The sequence below is a fragment of the Armigeres subalbatus genome, chromosome 2, assembly GCF_024139115.2.
Source record: "Armigeres subalbatus isolate Guangzhou_Male chromosome 2, GZ_Asu_2, whole genome shotgun sequence".
Classification (NCBI taxonomy): Eukaryota; Metazoa; Arthropoda; class Insecta; order Diptera; family Culicidae; genus Armigeres; species Armigeres subalbatus.
In genome coordinates, this window is record NC_085140.1 from 360,371,687 (window position 1) to 360,372,202 (window position 516).

General features: G+C 45.9%; 1 pseudogene; it reads left to right on the forward strand.

The window, feature by feature from the left end:
* Nucleotides 1–455: 455 nt before the first annotated feature.
* Nucleotides 456–516, forward strand: part of LOC134210079 (facilitated trehalose transporter Tret1-like) — a 1,122-nt pseudogene continuing 1,061 nt past the window's right edge.

Genomic DNA, 516 nt, shown 5'->3' on the forward strand with positions numbered 1-516 from the left:
TTCAGATCATAAAGGTGCGAGGCTAACTACGCTTACTTTACTGAATACAAAGCTGTTTCCGACAAGCAGAGCAAGATTCCGCAGAGGTGGTCGAACAAGATTTCAGTTGTCATAAGACGAGTTTGTACAATCCCATTTAATTCCACCACTTAACGATTAAGATTTCAGGCCGAGCGGACCGGGAGTGGACTCAACGCTGAAGGCTCTGGTAGAAGTTTCGCGTTGGTAGTGGCGTCCGTAGCGATCCCGCGGCACAAATGGCGTTGCTGAAAATTTATTCCCAATGATGGCGTCTTACACACTCAGTTCAGCTCGGCATATTTTGATTCTTTTGCCGAGATCCGCCCAGCCGAGCGCTCTGTTTGTGACTTTCTGCTGATATCTCAGCTGAAAAAACGAATAGTGGGTAATGTCTGTGACTTAACCGCTTAGTGGACGTAGGACTTGACTTGACCATGCCTTTGAAGATGTAATATATCCATTCTGTGAGAGATTACCTAATCGACGTACGTAACT